Source organism: Arvicola amphibius, chromosome 8 (genome assembly GCF_903992535.2).
Source record: "Arvicola amphibius chromosome 8, mArvAmp1.2, whole genome shotgun sequence".
Lineage (NCBI taxonomy): Eukaryota > Metazoa > Chordata > Mammalia > Rodentia > Cricetidae > Arvicola > Arvicola amphibius.
Genome location: NC_052054.1, coordinates 14,327,666 through 14,343,625, shown reverse-complemented (window position 1 = coordinate 14,343,625; position 15,960 = coordinate 14,327,666). Strand labels below are relative to the sequence as shown.

The following is a 15,960-nucleotide window of genomic DNA, read 5'->3' as shown; positions in this document are numbered from 1 at the left end:
GGCAGGCCCACCTCCATTAGAGTACTTGAGCAACACAAATTAGACTTAGGGAGGTGGTACTGAATCTGGGAAGACTTGAAAGAGATGACTGTAATGGAAATCCATTGTATGAAATTCTCAAATAATTACTAAATCATTATCATAAAACTTATTAGCAAAGACCTTAGGAGTGTGATAGGCTAACCCTATGTTTAGCTTCATTCACTGAAAGCTTACCAATGAATCACCCTCGACAAGTCTGTTAGAAATAAAAGTTCACTGGGAACAACTAAGTACTAGTTTCCTTTGTTAGAAGATACAGTCAGTGCTGGGTGAGAATGGAACTGACAGACGTGAATACGTGAAGTCTGCGGGGGAGACAGAGATGGAGATGGGCAAGCAAGGTGGGTGCGTGGAGTCACCCCATAAAGCATTCAGACCGAACGTACGCATGTCTGTGTTCTCTGCAGCTCACACTTCGATGTAGGCAGAGCCTGTGATTTGTATCCAGCTCACACAGTATAACAGAGCGGCAGCATACCAACCCCAAGATATTACTTGAAGTTGCTGACTGAAGTAATTTTGGGGAAGTTTGGAAGACCCGCAGTCATGCTGTGCACTCTCGGTAGAGTAGAGTGATCGCAGGGACCTGGTGCCCACCCTTTAGGAATGGAAAGAACAACCAGCGAGAATCTGGGCCCCCAGGCTTACAAACTGCTGGGATGAATAGGGCTAACCGTCAAACAACGTTAAAGTGGATCCTTCTTAGAAAGACTTCCGAATGGATGAGAATGACTCCCAGCCTTGTAGCCTGGGTGATCTGGAGCCAATGCAGGTGAGCCGCTCACAGATTCCTGGCGCACAAAAACGTGGAGACAATAAATGCGCCTGGTTTTCGGCCGCCAGGTGGTGATTTGTTTTGCAATGAAAAACTAACAAAGGAGGAAAAGAGCAGTGTCAGGAAGGCATCGATTAAGAGGTTTGTGGATGACTACCAGAGAGGGAACAGCTTAAGCATCTAGAAGGTGTGGTTCAGCTCGCCATGCCCAATTCACCCACCAGTGCCGGCAGGATACAGAAGGACAGACACAGTCTCAGCACATCTGCCTAGAGGGCGGATGCTCAGAACTCTAGCTCTGCATCTGACCTTTCTTGGCTTTATCTCAGAACATCTCAGAATGTCGGACTGAACACTAGAACTCACACTTCATCGAACATGATGATAAGGAAGAAATAAGCAAATGAATTCAGAAATAAATAATAAAACTTTTCAACCTGTAGGAAGTTTGGATTTATCCACCATGTTTACTGAATGACATTTTATATTAATATATTTTCAAACTGGTTTTTGTTTTAACTTTGAAGTTCATTATATAACCACTATTACAGTAGGTAAAATTCCTATGCATCAGACATTGATACGTATTTACACGATTTATTTTAATTAATTATATAGTTATATATAATATATAATAAATAAATTTATTCACTCATTAAAATATGCAATGTGTTTGTTGATTATGTGTTATATGTGCATGAAAGACATATATACCCATGTGTGCACATTCAGATGTCAGAGAATGATGTCACATGCCTCGCCTTCCACTCCCCATCCAATTTTCAAAGACAAAGTCACTCAGTGAACCTGAAGTTCACCATTGATATGAGCAGTAATGTATGCTGTGAATATGTTTTATTGCCATTGGTTAATAAAGAAGCTGCTTTTAGCCAGTGACTTAAGAGAGTAAAACCAGGCTAAAAGAAATAAATTAATAGAGTCAGGGAGAAGCCATGTAGCCACAGACAGGGACAGATTTCTCCACTGGAGCCCACCGAAACTTTGCCTATGGCCATGACCTTATGATGATACAGAGATTAATGGAGATGGGTTAGTTTAGAGTTAGCCAGAAATACACTTAAGTTATTGGCCAAACAGTATTGCAAATAACATAGTTTCTGTGTATTTATTATGGTACCAGGGAGGACAGAAACCTCCACCAACACACTATTTTGGCTAGAGTGACTGAGAGCAAACTCTTGGGATTCCATTGTCTCAATTTCCCAGTTCTGAGTTACAGGGGCACATGACCACGCCTGAATTTTATGTGGGTGCTATGAATTAAAACTCGAGATTTCCGAGTCATCTTCCCACCCCCAACTCACTTAGTTCTTACAGCCAACATGTAACCAAAAATAAACATAGTTTTTAGTTTACAGAAAAGAAAATTGAGCTACATAGTGTGAAGTAATTTTACCAAAGTATTTCAGTGGCAGAGCTTTGTTTCCGGAGCCTTGTTTTAGACTCCAGAAAAAGTCAGATCCTGCAACATCATACAGCTACTTAAAGAAAACATGAAACTAGGCTATTAATCTTACCCAATGTGATCACCTGAGAAGTGCAAAATCATGGTTGAGTAAGTTTCAATCGGACCTTTAATCTTTGGACTCTACAAATAAATAAATACATGTTGCAGCAACATAATCTTAACATGAAAGTTTGATAAATTTCAGAGTTTCATAATCTATAAACTACGATTCTAAATCTTTTTGACTATAGACACACTGAGAACATGTGTGACATTTTTCATTCAGCTGGGACTGTATAGAACTTTACAAACCATGATGCCATTGCTTTAAAATGTGAAAAGGAGTAAGCACAATATGTTTGTGTAGAATCTCATAAATTGAGGGATGCCTGCTGGAGCTGCCATACTGGGCTGCATCAATTCCATTGGAGGCTAAGTTGCTGGAATTTATTTTGACTTCACCTGAAAGATTTTCTTTTGGCACAGATTTTCTTTCATGAGCCTGGTATACACCTAAGTACCAAATTATCCTTTTACCTTGTGCAATGAGAGATTTTACTGAGACGTCAAAGCCATACAAAGCCCACAAAGGACATGTATAACACACTGCCAGCACAGTTTTAAGTAAATGATTTCTAACTTCACTACCACATTCCTAATAGAAAAACATGTTAAACTTTCCTTGATGTGGGATTCCCTTCTGTCTCCTGTGAATATGTTTTATTGCCATTGGTTAATAAAGAAAATGCTTTGGCCTGTGGCAGGGAAGAATAGAACTGAGCGGGAAAACTAAACTAAATGCAGGGAGAAAGAAGGTGGAGTCAGACAGACACCATGTAGATGCCCAAGAAGCAAGATGTGTTATAATAAACCATAAGCCTAATGGCAAAATATAAAATAGTAGAAACGGATTCATTTAAGATGTAAGAGCTAGCTAGGGATATGCTTGAACCATTGGCCAAACAGTGTTGTCGTTAATACAGTTTCTATGTGATTATTTGGGTCTGGACAGCCGGGGAACAAAAGTGCCATCTTCATTTACATGATGGTTCTCAAATGTTTGTGGCTAACCGAATGACTGGGCACCCCCTTCAGGCCTAGGTGCTTGTTCACTCACTCGGGGTTAGGAGGAACATAGCTGAGAGCAGGCCCCACAATTCAGCACTCCCCACCTGGGCAGTGGCAGGATCAAGTCTGGTAGGCGTGCACAGGCAGGAGAGCATGGCGGATTCCTGCTGCTATTCACAGAGACATTTCCAGGCCACACAACATGTTCCATGGCAGATTTAGCTTTTATTCATACAAAAAAAGGTATGTGTGCTGCATGGTGCTTCTCAGAGTTGAGGTGGTGAGCATGGATCCCACCCAGCAGTCCTGGAGCTGGCAGTAAACATACCTCCACTACATTGAAGGGTGGAGACAGGCAAAGCCAGCATCCAGGGCTGCTGTGACCACATTGCTTACAATTTTAAAAATGCTATTAGCCAGAAAAGGGTTTCAGATACCCAATAGAACAGATTCTGAAATAAAAAAGAAACCTCTAAATGAGACACAGTGTGTTTAAAAAATGTATGTAGGCTTGGGAAAGAGAGAAAAACGAGTATAGACAGTTATAAAAATAGTTTTCAAAATAAAACAAAGTCTTTAAAGAGACAGTAAAAATAATATAAAACAAATAAGCCATGTAAACACAGAAAATATACAGAGTCTAGATTATGCATATCATTGGATTTTCTTTGAGTTTTTTTACTACAAAGATATATTTAATTCTGGGGGCTGCTAAGCTAAACCAACATATGTATTTTAAAGATATCTTGGCTTGAAAATTTAAGTCTAAGGATATATTACTTTGGAAAAAAGGTTCCACTGTTGTTTTCATAGAAGATGAAAACTTGTGGATTCCTTCCAGGATAATGTGGCTTGATGGAACAAGATCCCCTGAAAGGTCTCCATGAACCCTTAAAATATTTCTCTCAACAAACAGCACAAAGCAATTTGGAAAAACAATGCCCAAATTCCCAAGATGATTGTTTATAAATGTTTTATTTTCATTTTAAAAGGGTTAGTTATAAATGATTAATGGTCACAATCAATTTCTTTTTTAAAAAATATATAGAGATGAATATTTTGTATTGGTATGGATCTTGGTCTACTGCTACAAATTTAAAGTTGATTTTTATACTGTATATATATACATATATATTTCTGCTCTTGTTTAAAGTATTATATTTGTACAGCTCATTTAAAAATATAATGTATAATTAAATACAGATGAAGAGATAGTCATCTGTAATAATCAAACTTATAGTCATGTTAGTTTTCTAAATATGCAGAGATATATTTTAGTTATATAGATAACCTTCAACACTTAAAAGAACCTACAGAACATGGCATTTAACAGGTTTTAAAAACTTAGACTTTTCTCAGCAGTAAGGCATATCTGCTTCTGTCAGCACGAATTGCTTCAGAGAAGTTGATAGGAACTGAAGAAACTTATTATAGAATTTGCCTTCAATGTAAAAAGGCTAGTCATTTGGGCAAGAAACTGCTCTTGCCTGGACTACTTGATGGTATGCTGTCTAAACTGGACATGCAGGACCTATAGAAAAATGACTGCTGAACTTGCCAAAAGAAGGTGAGATAGTCCTGTAGGGTTCCTGCTTCATGAAAGAGTCTGCCAGATGATCTGCAGGACGCAGAAGAAAGTGACTGACAAACTGCCAATATAGGTGGAACTGCCTTTGAAATTTCCTGCTTAATGGAAACTTCTGCCAGATACTATGGGCCTGTAGGCTGAAGATGGATGTGTCAACATTACAGAAAAATTTTGGGTGACTGTCCAGGCAGCAAGATATCTCTGTCAATTCTAGAGTTTTCGAGGTTGCTTACAATGCACTTCTGTTTACTTAGATAACGTTATGTCCTTCTGGGGTCTTTGATGAAGTTGAAGACAGATAGTTATATTTTTCCTTAGTTATGATAAAAAACAAATTAGAAATAAAACTTTAGACTCACCAAGAAATATTGCAACTGTAATTCTTGTTCAATACCTGTTTTGTAATTTTACTATGTTAAAGTTAAAATCTTTCTTTTTTATTAGACAAGAGAAGATAATGTAGGATTCCCCTCTATATGCTATGAATGTTTTATTACCATTGATTAATAAAGAAGGTGCTTTGGCCTATTAGGGCAGAATAGAGCTAGGCAGAAAAACTAAACAAAGGGCAAAAAGAAAGAAGGTGGAGTCAGGCAGATGCCATGTAGATGCCTAATATACAAGATGTGAAGTAACAAACCATGAACCTCATGGTAAAATATAAAATGACAGAAAAGGGTTAATTTAAGATGTAAGATAGCTAGGAATATGCTTGAGCCATTGGTCAAACAGTGTTGTAATTAATACAGCTCCTATGTGATTATTCTGGTCTGGGTGGACGGGGAATGAAAGTGCAGTCTCACATTTTTCTTTCAGAAAATTCTCATTTTTAAATGTAAAAGTGAAATAATTCACTTCCCGACTTGCCAATTAAATCTCTTTGTGACAATTTAAGTGATTTAAATTGCAGAAGAGATACAATCCTGCAGCAAAGCTCAAACTTATCCAAAACACAAGTATAAGCTGCTTCTATATTGTTATTGACAAGGAATTAACTTGTGGCATAGCCAGTAAGGTTCCTTTGGGCACACGTCACCATTTTTTTTTTTTTTTTTTTTTTTTTTTTTTTTTTTTTTGGTTTTTCGAGACAGGGTTTCTCTGTAGCTTTGGAGCCTGTCCTGGAACTAGCTCTTGTAGACCAGGCTGGTCTCGAACTCACAGAGATCCGCCTGCCTCTGCCTCCCGAGTGCTGGGATTAAAGGCGTGCGCCACCACCGCCCGGCACACGTCACCATTTAAATGCGCTTAAGTGGAAGTAATCTAAGTGATGTAATTCTGCTTTCTGCCCTTCAGAACCTTGCGATGTAGCCTCAAGTGTTATTGCTATGCACACATCCTATCTTGTGAATATGTCTTTTTCATACTTTTCTCAGTATTTTATATTTTGAATTCAGTGAATTTTATCTGTAGCTCATAACTGAATTCAGCACCCTACTTCCAAGAACCAAAGAGAGCAAACTGTTCATTTTATGTCAGCTTTATTCCCTATCTTTTTTTCCCAACATCATTGACTATCTCTTCATCATAGTATTTTTGTGTTTTTATTTTTTAAACTAACTTTTAGTGCGTTAGACACCATTAGAACATTTTGGAACAATATGTTGCTGTTGCTCTTCTTCCCTACTCTGTCTGTCCCATACTACCTCCCTGCCCCCATCCTTCCCCAGTACTGACGCTTTCTCTTTCTTTTCCCATGTGCTCTCTTGCCTAATCTCTAGTAGTTTCCCCTCTCATCCTGTACTACCCTCTCTTGATTTATATATATATATATATATATATATATATATGCACATTATAGACTAGGAGCCACATTTACATATACATGCATGCATATTATATGCTAAGAGCCACATTCACATATACACATGCACATTATAAGCTAGGAGCCACATTTACATATACACACATGCACATCATAGGCTAGAATCTGTTTACATATACACAATGAAACATTGCTCATCTGTGAAGAAAAATAAAATCAATTTGTATGAAAATGAATAGATCTGGAAACTCTGATATTAAACGTGATGACCCAATCTGAGAAAGACAAAAACTGCATGTTCTTTCTCCCCCATACGTGGAGCCTAATTCCTTTCAGAGAAACAGGGGATTCCCCATTATTCAGTCCATTGTTGGAGGCCATCCCTGAGTAGTTGACCCTCCACACTCCCACAGTAGATCTGTAAATAATTTCTGCTTGAACTTCCTATCTCTCCTATACCAATATCTCTCTCCTCCAAGCTCCAGTCCCTTTCCACCTCTAGGTTAAGTCTGACTGATTCATCCTTGTGTAGCCCAATGCCGCAAAGAAGACCCTTGCATGAGTGAACTTGAGATGTAACTCATGCTCGCTCAGCATGCCCTGACTTCCATCTCTAGTATCCTGTCGCTCCCACTGCCAAAGAAAGAAAAGATGGACACACTTGCAAAGAAAGGCTTTGTTCCTACTTGGGACAACATGGCAGTGCAGCAGAATGGTCAGGCTGAGAAGAGGAACTCTAAGCAGCCTCTCAGGGACCACAAAGGAGTGTATAGACTGCCATTTCACACTAATCATATGTATTGTATACATGTTTACATAGTTATTATAACTCTAACATGTTGAACAGATTCTTTAAGAATGTATTTCTGAGACATAAAGAACTTAATAAATGCATAAGACATCATAAATTGTATCAGAACTGTAAATATTATCAAAAGTCAGATAGTGAATTCCAAAGTGCGTCCATCTTTAATCACTGTCAGAGTCAACGCTGAGAGAACTGAAAGGGGAAAGTGTTGTGTAAACAAACAGACAAGTGTTGTGTAAACAGACAGACAAGTATTGTATAAACAGACATATTTTGGGTTGAAATTGTCAAGCTCCATAAAAAGAATATTAAATTCAGAAGGGACTTGCCTTAGGTTAGTATTCACAGCATTTACATATGAAGATTGTTGCTATGCCCTGAAAGTATCTTTAATGCAGACACTTATATAATACTCTTGGACATCTCATTTACCTGAGGAAGGAGGCATTGATTTAGAGAAAATGACATTTTAACTCACAATGTGGGCTCGAGTGGTGGCTCAACAGGTAATAAATGCTTGCTACATAGTCATGAGGGCCAAATCTATGTTTAGTACATCAACTTACGCTAGAGAGATGGCGCAGTTCAACCAATGAACAGAAGACATCAGATTCATGACACTGTGTTGCTAGGATAAAGGTTAAGAAACCATGAATTGCAGCTAAGAGCAACTGCTAACCAGAAACATGAAGACTATCCTTGCCAGTAGGTTACAGTGACCGCATGCATCTTGGTGAAATTCAAAAGGACTCTGAATCTGATGTCTACCGTCTCTCCGTCCTGTTCAATCTAGAACAGAAATAAATATCCATTGCAACCTCCTGCCTGTCTCATTACTGTAGTTAGACTACTGGGGCAAACAACCGCTGTTTAATCCCAGGTCTATGGAGGGAAGGTGTTAACATGGAGCTTCTTCTGTAACAGAACCAGATACAGATACATAAGCTAGGATTCAGATATTGATGACAGGAATTGTGATAGATGAGACTTTTGGCATCTTGGAGACATGTATTTTGCATGTAGAGAAATACAAAGAATGATAACTGGAAATCGAGTTTAAATTTCAAACCACAAACTCTGTGGTTCCCATATGCATTCACCTCTGTAATATGAATTTGTACTTTCTCCCACCAAAAAGGGTAGAACTATTTTTTTTTCTTCCCTTAAATTGATCTCATATTGTATTGATTGGATTAATAATGTAGCAATAATGATCTTATGTTCTGATTCCAGGTTTTAAGACAGCTGCTAGTCCACCCTGGTGTCCAGGATCACTGTCTGAGAATTACCAGAAAAGCAGTCTGTTTCAGAGCACTGAAACCTCACATCTTACAGTCATCGCCAAGTGTCAAACAAGTCAGCACTGCCGATGAGTTCGGCCTCAGGGGAATCCAGGGAGTCCAGCAAGCCGTCGGATGCTCACGTTCCTCTGTACCCCAGCAAACTTCAGTGCATGGTCCTCATGGGAAGAAAGCTTTCTCCCTAGATTGTTCCCCAGCCACCGAACCTCCTACTTGTCACATTGTCTTAGATGGGTATCCTTTAAAAACCTATCCATATTTGCTTATAATTAACCAGACAAGCGTGCTCTGTGACCAGATGTGACTGATCTTTTAAAAAATTTGTTTGTTTATTTTTGAGATAGGGACTCACTGTAGCCCCACCCTACTGATTTAGAACTCGCTATGGAGACAAGATTGGTCTCAAACTCAGAGTCACTTGACTGGCCTCCTGAGTGCTGGCATTAAAGACTCGTGCCACCATGCCCAGCCTGTCAATGCTTTAAGCCACGAAACTGTGGAAGAGTTTGTTATGTAACAAAGATTAACTAAAATAGTTTACTTATGTGACAGACTTATTAACACACATATGTAGTGTGTGTGTGTGTGTTTTCTTTCTGTGATGAAAAGATTTCAGCTATACTTCTTTGGTTTCATCCTCTGGGATTTTGGTGTTCTGATGAAATGAATAACAAGGAAAAAATGCCAAGGAACAGAAATCAGTTACTGTGCATAAGACCCAGCATGAACTAATGGCAAAGCTGGACAGAGGCAGGGGAGCAAAGATCCACAGACTCTCAGAGTGAGCGATGCCCTGGAGGGAAAGTGAACAGAGCACACTTTTGGGACCCTGAACGCTCCGATTACTCCTTCCATCCCTTTTCAAGTAGTTGCCAGTAAACACAAATTCTTCTTAAGACTTTGAGAATCAGAATTATATTTATTTCGTTTGTAAAGCCACTGACTAGATTCAAAGAACCCGGTTCGTCCAAATCACATTTCAGCCGGGCAGTTGTGGTGCACGCCTTATATCCCAGTACTCGGGAGGCAGAGGCAGGCGGATCTCCGTGAGTTTGAGGCTAGCCTGGGCTACAAGAGCTACTTCCAGAACAGGCTCCAAAGCTACAGAGAAACCTTTTCTCGAAGAAAAAAAATCATATTGCAAAACACAGCAGTGCCCTTCACTTTCAATGTAAGGCTTACAGGGTAAGAAGGAAAGAATTATCTGAATCTCTAAGATAAAGTTTCTTGGCCCCGGCACTGCTGACAATATGAATGAGATAAAATTGTTGTGGTGAATTGTCCTTACCATTCCAGATGTTTGATGGCATCCCTGCTTGCTGCCCTTTAGATGCCAGTAGCATCCTGACCCAGAGCGGCAATTAGAGGTATCTCCAAGCACTGACAGTTTCTACTGAAGGTCAGAATCATCCCAGTTAATGACCATGACCTAAGCTCTGTCCCAGGCATGTACACGGGCATGGACCAGCAGGAATCCTGCCTGTTGCTGGCAGGATAATTTTTTTTGAGACAGAGACTCACTGTGTAAGTTTTCAATTTAATTTCTTTTATCCCCTAATATTTATTATATTTGGCTATTTTTACAGTGAATCTGCTCATTTGGGTAGAAATCTTTGTTCTTATGATATGGTATTTGCAAAATGCCAAAATTCAGTGAGGCTAAGTACTTTAATGAAAGTTATTTTGAAATTATACAACATTAGCCAACCTAATTGAAATTTTTCATGATATCTGACATACATTGCCAGTCAAGTCTAATCTTTTATGATAGAAAAGAAATGGGTATGGATAAGGTGTGTCTATCCTGATATTGTGTTTGGTTTATGTTGCTACAAAAAACTTAAAAGATTTCTTTTATTTCTTTTCAAAAAACACAGGACAAATTATAAAATATATAATTGGTAAGTTTGGGGAAGCTATTGTCAGCTAAACATACAATCTGAAGTAATTTTCATAACATTTTCCACTTGTCATTCTCGGGATAGGAAAATTTGGCAGTATATTTTGTTAGTTGAATAATTGTATCTGTTAGTTGGGAACAGTTAAGCATGGATGGTTTAGTAAGCACACACATTAGATAATGTACCCTGGCTTTAGCTGCAGGGATGAAGCTGTGGGGAAATACTTGGGTCTTGTGGGAGAGATTTACCCTCCTGAGGAGGCACGGTAGTGAGAACCCAAATCAAAACTATTTGTAATTTTATTTTTATCTGGTCTAATGTGAATACTTTTCTCTGAAGAAGTGTAAATGTGTTTGATGCCACTTGAGGGCCACACGTAATAAATGTCATGGGTGCCATGTGACTCTTAGACTCTGGGATGGAAAAAAGGGCTGCTAGCCTGGATGCCTTCACAAACGTCTATGTATAGGACCGTGGTGGGGATGTGTGCCTGGGAGAGAAACAGCCATACTAAAGAGACAAACCAGCGCACACAAGCAGAGAGGCAGAGAGCAGAGTCTCCTGGGGCAGTGCCTGCTGGCAGCCCCTTTAGTGCCCTTTAGGTTTAGATAAAGATAATAAGTTGTTTCAGCAAGTTTTTCACACTATGGATATCTTTTATTAATGGATACAAGTGCTGTGTGCTGCAGTTTTTGCAGAGAAAACGGCCATACAGTGAGGCAACTAGAACGCATCTTGTCTGCAGTATGGGTGAACTGACACATTCCCGCATGTTCATCTCGTTTGATTTCATAAGGAAGCCGCTGAGCACAGTGGAGCCTGTGTCACGGACCCAGATATAAACAAGGAAGCTTAAGAAAAGTGGAGGTTAAACAACAAAGATGCCACTATGGACCTAGAGGGTCTGTGATGAGAGAGAGAGAAAAAAAGAGGGAGGGAGATAGAGAGAGAGAGAATGAGAGAGAGAGAGAGAGAGAGAGCACCCTGTGAACTCACTCCCATGAAACTGACCTCACAGAACTGAGCGGAAGACTGGTAGTTTCCCCAGGCCAGGAGTGTGGTGGGAAGGAGGGGTCAGAGGTCATGGATAGTATGAATGAGCTCTGGTGTTCTATGGCATTATGGGGTAACATTTTTGATAATAATGCATTAAACCCTGAAGAAGCTCAGCAGTACATTTAGATGTACTCCTGATAAACAGCGATGAAAGTTAAAAGTGACGTTTGTGTTAATTACACAAATTCATTACCTAATGTACTCATACATCCAAACATTGCCTCATAGTATGCAAGCATCAGGTGCCAGTCAAAAACAAAACGAACTTTAAAAGAAAATAGGTAGATGAATATTATAAAGAAAACTGTAAGTACAGATATTTATAAAATACAATGAAGTCTAAAAAATAATGAAATTTAAAGTAGTTGATATTCAGACTCTTACGATAAGTTAATTTAATTTTTTTTTTTTTTTTTTTTTTTTTTTTTTTTTGGTTTTTCGAGACAGGAAGTTAATTTAATTTTAACCAGACATATAAACTCATTTTTTTTGGTTTGTTTGTGTGCACATTTCCCTGGACCCATCCCGTGTGCATCAAGCTGAGAGGTTGGTTTTATGTCCCTGAAGTCTAGCATGGGAGACAGAAATCAAGAGAAATTGCAGCACAGTCCACGTTTTGTGTGAGAAAAGGAAAATTAACAGCAGCAGCGTGAAATCCTTTATCAGGTTAAAAGAATGCAAAACCGTGACTGTGGTGGTGTTGAAGACAACGTGGGTGAGGAGATGCTCCAGCCAGCTCCACCGTGGGCTAGCAGGGGAGCTTTGGGGAAGACCACTCCTGCAGCTTTCTCCTATTCAGCTACACAAGAATGTCATCAAAACAGCTGACTCTGCTGCGTTTCCAGCTAGCACGGAGGCCACAGAAGAGCTAGACTGTCATGCCACATGCCAAAACGTCATTTTTCAAACAGGTGAACAGCACGTGATTTTGTGAAAAAGCCACAACCATGGACTCCCCTTCTCTGTCAGAAGGAAGTAGAATATTGGAAGTTTCCTGAAATACCTTCATACAAACACTTACATCAGTGTTCATACACTAACATGCTAGAGTTCAGGCTGGTGTGATGGCTCAGTTGGTAGGAACAGTTGCTTGCCGCCAGGTTCAGTCTTCAGACCCACATGCTAGAAGTACATACTACATGCATACATACATGCACACATAGTACAAGTCAAAAGAGTTGTGCATACATTGAGTTGTACTATGATTCTACACTCTACATGTGTTCAGTGACACAGGTGCCCCCACCAATACATACACACAATAAATAGATAGATATGAAGAACTATCTGTGGATCAAAATACAGTGTTTTATTCTATGTAGATGAGGAAAGGGGAATGTAGTGGATCACGCTATTAAGGAACGTAGTACCTCAAAATCAGTGCAGGCTTTAAAAACAAACAAATATTTATTCTCCCAAGAAAGCATAACTTTTCTGTAATGTGTGGGTTCAATATTTGGCTTTTGTTATTTTTTCCTCATTAAACTTTACCTTTTATCTTAATCAGGCTCAAGTTTATAACCTTGCATTTTCATCTTTTGAAACTCTATATTTTGCATTATTGCTAATGCAACTTTTACTTCATTCCAAGCTTCTTTTATCTCCGGATATCTTAATATCTTTTACCATTTTCCAAATATAAGTAAATAACATGATATGTTTGACTTTTATTTTATGGTGTCCATCCATTCAAGATGCAAAAGACATTACAATGTTAACACTCCCTGGGGATGACATGAGGTGCCTGATCTACAGAGTGAGTTCCAGGACTGCCTCCATAGCTACTGAGAAATCCTGTCTCAAGAAAAAAAAAAAAAAAACAAGAAATAAAAAAGTCTAAGACACTAAAAGAGTAAAGTTAAAATACAGAATCAAACTGCAGTTTTATGAGACATGTTGAAAATTTCAATCTCAAAAAGTTTCACCCCAGCACGTGAGCTCAGGACACTGAAAGACTTTACTGGGTGATCAGTCATGTAATGACCAATATGACCACCAGAGGGCTGTAGCTTCCAGCTGCTTCAGGAGCTTGGTGCCATCCTGACCCTCCTGTCAGTGAGCATCTTCCACTGATATCCACAACCCCATGCCTCGTCTTCTCACAGGGACTTCCCTGACAGATAGCATCAGCTGTTACTAGTGGATATTTTGGGTCCTAGCCCAACGACATGCATGAGTGAGCATATATGCAATGTGCTCGTGTTTATATTTAAGCATTATCATTCAGTTAGGGCCTATGTGGCTGGCATGACGTTGCAGATAGTTATCACTTCCCTTCTCTGATTCAAACATTGCAACAGCTCAGTGAGGCGACATCAATACCCGCCTATCCCAATCAGTCATCCACTGTAGCTCTTCCTCCTAACTTGGAAGAAAAGCCTATGTTAGAGACACCATGAGGACGCTGAGCCCTTCCTACCTCCAGCCCAGCTGCGTACTTCAGGAAGCTGGGGCTAGCAAGGTAAATCGACTGGCCCAAAGAGACACAGATGACACCAAATGACAAGCCATATGCATCTGTCTAGTGCCCAAACCTGGGCTTCCGATCCCTTTGCTCCACCCTCATGTACTAATTGACCAGAGCAGTTTCTAAAATATTTTCAGATAAAACATCTGAGCCAACAATAGGCAAGGTAGACACTATTCTAAACCTAGAGATGAGGTGATCCAGTGTCCAAAATAGTGCCCCAGCAAGTACAGGCCTAAGTCTAGAGAAATCCTTCTATCACCGTGGCCCTCATTTCCCACATAAGCAACGATTGGGTTAGAACACACCTAAGTGGTAGATCTGACTGCTTATCTAAGCCGCACGGATCCCAGCATCTTTCCGAGCTACAAAGAGTGCCCTGCCCCGTGACACGTTGACCGCCTCCTTTACTCCTCTCACTTTTTCCATCCTGATTCTCAGTCTCTCATTGCTGCCCTGGGTCCATCATCAGGAAACAGAGTACAGCCAGATGTTCTCAGAAGCTGGCTCACGTAGGCGCCCGCAGCGTCGTTTCCCGTCCACACATAGCCACCTTTGCAGCTGCCCCGTAATCATGCGTATCTATGGAAACTCTCTCTGGAGAGAGGGTTTAGCGGATGAGCTCAGTCACAACGCTAGGGGTACAATGGAAGCAAGACTAGGGGGAGGAAGATGCCGAACTGAGATGCGATTTTATCTCTGAAGCCCAGGTAGTCTTGAGTAACATTCTGAAAAGAAGCAAGGAACAGAGACTTCAACTACTGATCAGCTGCAGGAACCGGGCTCTCGGGAGGGGAGAGACTGCTCAGAGGTTGAGGGCGAGTCCTGAAGCAGGACTTATCTGGCAGCTTCAGGATGATGGAGAATGGGTGTTCCGAACTGGAGGACACAGCCCAGCCTGTACGGCGGGAGCGCCAGCTGTGTTCATGGCAGTGCTAGTTATTAAGTCTAAAGGACAAAGAGGGCCGCAGCTCTCATTTGTTGCATGTCGCATTAGAGACATTACATTCAAAGGGAATCAAGTATTGCCCCCCAGGTGTGCTAGACACCCAGAGCCAAGCCCTTTATCACCACGACACGCTGTCCCTTTCCCTTACTTCAATGTGCCTAAGGCCCTCTTTGTGTGTCTTGGATTCAAGACTGTGAACACATTGGTTGGTGCAAGAAAAAGGAGAAGATCACAGCTGTCAGCCAGGAGACTGCCAGTTACATCAAGCTGTCAGAATAGTCCAAGCACATTAGCTTTCTGACTACTTAGAATTATTTCTTACCGATCCACACACTTCCTAGGTTGAACCAGCCAGGCCTGTTGTGCCTTTCCACACTCGGAGACAGCCAATGCAGCTTCTGACTTCTCTCACCACGAAACGCCAGCAACTGCCCTCTACTTTGGCTCTCTCATTGGCCCCTATGTCGCCCGCTGCCACATTTGGTGTTTCTATGCAGGAGACGCCAATCTCTCAGCTGATAGATGTGGTTATCCAGGAGCCCACAAAAATTAAGAACTGGGGACTTACGAAGGTGGGACGTGTAATGTGCTTTTTAAAAAAATTGTGTGTAGGGTATGTGTGTGTTGTGTGTGTGTGTGTGGTATGTGTGAGGGCAGGGGACCTGCTGAGGTCGGAGCTATCGATCCCTTAAGCTGGAGTTACTGATAGTTGGGAGCCTGCATATGGATGCGGGGAACCAATCTCTGGTCCTCTGGAGGAGCACCGAGTGCTCTC

At 40.5% G+C, this 15,960-nt stretch overlaps 1 protein-coding gene across 1 annotated transcript in view; it reads right to left on the bottom strand.

Moving 5' to 3' along the window:
- Nucleotides 1-15,960, bottom strand: part of Syne1 (spectrin repeat containing nuclear envelope protein 1) — a 467,607-nt gene that overhangs the window by 378,801 nt on the left and 72,846 nt on the right. The gene's annotated exons all lie outside the window — the stretch shown is intronic.